We start from the raw sequence: 3,066 nt of genomic DNA, 5'->3' as shown, positions 1-3,066 counted from the left end.
TTCTGTTATTTGTTCATAGAAAAAGTGTAAACAAAATCTTTAAATCGAGTAAGTACTTCTCACACATATTGGGAGCTCCAAGATATTGGCAAGAAAAAAAGACGAAGTGATAATAAATAATTATTTGTTTTGACATTTTACTTAATCTTCTTGAAATGGTGTGTTATTAGAACTACTTGTGTCAATATCATGTTATAGGAGAAAGCACGAGGAAGGCCTGTGGATAGAGGAGATTGTTTATCATCACTCATAAGAAAAAATAGCTCCTATATCCATGCTGATGCGCATGTTGTTTGGTGTAAGTAATATTGAAATTTTAAACTTCTTTTATTGTATATATCGTGCTAAACTTCTCTTATTGTATCACATCTTCCTCTTCTTTTCCATTGCCTCGTTGAAGTTTGGAATAGTTGAATATGAACTCTGAGCTATATTGGTCTGAATAATCATATTTTTTTACTTTTTAAATTTTTCAAGCATATCATCATGTGTTAAAAGAAGAGTTTTAACCTCACACAATATATACATTTTTGGTTGTGTTGAAAGTAGTGAGAAGCATCTGATATTCTTCATTTAACCATCAAAAATAACTTGAATTTGCTTTTCTACTTTACGAGGCTTTTCCAGTACAGCCAATGAGTCAGCAATAATCTGGTCTTTGGTAATATATTCTAAAGCTATAAATTCTTGTTTCTTCATCATCTTGAGTTTTATTTTGAGTTGTTTGATTCTAAATTTTGTTGACTCTGTAAAATATGACTCATTATTCTCTCATACTTGATAGCTATAAAAATAACCTACCACCTTGGTGTGAAAGTTGAATCCATAGATGCTAACAACCAAGAAATCAAATTTGATCATCTTGGATTCGTTGTTTGTATGAGAAAATTCAATACCAATATTTTGATAATCTTGATCTGCAAATTATTATGAAATTTTATCTTTGCTGAGATGTGCTTGTAATGCTTGACCTCTAGTGGCAACAAGTGCTTATTGCTACCAAATTGTGTAAAACTCCTTTATACTTATTGGAGATCGATATATATAACAAGGAATATTAGAAGGCAGTAGAATTTAGGGCAAAATGCGCTTATAAGCCAATTGGATCAACATTTTTACACAATTCAACCAAAAAGAAAAATGAGACATGAATCAACCAAAGCATGCCTATATGTAATTTGAATCAAACCAACTCGAACTATAAATGGGAGTAATTCAAATCAGGGCTATTTGAATTATAGGAGGGTAATTCGAAACTGATCAATTCGAACTATGCATGCATGAATTCGTAGGTAATTCGAATAGACCTGATTCGAATTATAAGGTGAGCAAATCATTAGGCAATTCAAATCTAGCTAATTCGAATTATATGTATATAATTCGAAATTGACTGTTTCGAATTATGAATCCCCAGACGTGTAAGTATGGTGTGAACGTGAATTCGTCTCATTAGAGTGATAAAATGGCTAGTGAGAAAAATTTGTAGTGTCTGTGCATTATAGAGGGTCCATTAAGAGAAAAACACAATCTGGTGTGAAGTTCACTGATAAAGATCCTCTGAGTAATTTTATGAGACCTACGACGAGATTCGATGACTTCTTGAATTCTATAATACAGAAACTTGGGCTGCAAGGCGTGAAACAAGTTCAGAGTTATTCTATCGCATTCCGATCTCAATGCTGCGAGATGACGTGAAGTACGATTGTTTCATCATAGGGAGTGACGAGGAGACAACTAGGACACACACGTCGGAGCTGTCACAGGGAGGTGTCACCACGGGACCGGGGTCGATGTGTAGTTGTTGGTTTAGTTGTTTTAGTTTCGTATTTGCACTTGAGTATGTTAGCTATTTCCTAGTTTAGTCCGCTTTATTTAGTTATGTACTATGTTATTCGATGTGTTCTTTTTGTAACTATTGTCTTATGTTATGTTGAAGCCTATTTTGGTCCGCAATGAATCATATTACATGGACTATTAAAAACATGTATGATATTGTTGTGGGATATACATTATTGTCACCAACAATAAGTGTGAGGAAACCATAATATCCAGAACACACTTGATATATTTAATATACGTAACACGAAGTCAGTTTCAACATAAGTCATACAAACTACTAATATAACTCATACAACATAGGTAACACAAAGTACAATGGGTCCATAACTCAAATAACATAAAGCAATCGAACACATGACAAATTAAAAACTAAGACACAGAAACTAAGGACCATAGCTTAACGTTAAACCCAATTCCTCATGAGTCATCTAAATAAATGCGAACCCGTGAAGCAGTGTCGTCATCGGACCCTCTGGCCTCTTTGGGCTAGCGGCTCCTCGTCATCCTCTCCGTCCGAATCATCCTCCTGTGCAGCCTGTGGGGGTGGCCTAGCTGGTCCTGGCTCAGATGTGGGGAGGCCCCAGACGGTCCTGCCTGTGGGGCAGCAATGTAGGCAGACGGAGGAGTACCATCAAAGGCAAAATGCTCATGAATCGGACCTGACGGAGGCTCGTTCAGGTCCACATCTAGGTGAGCCTGCATGCCGGTGGGATGTGTCCTCTGACGTGTTGCATCATTCTCCCGCATGATGGCGCTAATCTCCTCAAAAAGTGTGATCCTTCGAAGTCCGCATCAAGACCATCACTGGTCAGCAAGTCTGACAGAAGCTGCCCTGAACTAACCCATGTCTGGCTATCATGAACTGCCTGGTCGTCGCTGGGGTCACCAACAAAGTAATCGCCAAAGCCCTCCTCCATCTCCCCCGCCACCATCACCCAAGTCGTCGCCCGTACCAGAACCATACCAATCTCCACCATGAGCTCCTCAACCACCTCGAAATGCGTCGGTGGGGCTGCACACAAAATGTACCAGAATTTAAAAACCACTAACATCATTCACTAACAAAACCACTAACAACATTACTAACAAACTCACTAACAAAAACCACTAACATCATTCACTAACAAAACCACTAACATCATTCGCTAACAAAACTACTAACAAAACCACTAACAAAACCACTAACAATACTACTAAAAAAACCACTAACAAAACCACTAACATCAT

This window comes from Arachis hypogaea, chromosome 12 (assembly GCF_003086295.3).
Source record: "Arachis hypogaea cultivar Tifrunner chromosome 12, arahy.Tifrunner.gnm2.J5K5, whole genome shotgun sequence".
NCBI lineage: Eukaryota > Viridiplantae > Streptophyta > Magnoliopsida > Fabales > Fabaceae > Arachis > Arachis hypogaea.
The sequence above is the reverse complement of the archived record's forward strand: the minus strand, read 5'-3'. Positions refer to the sequence as shown.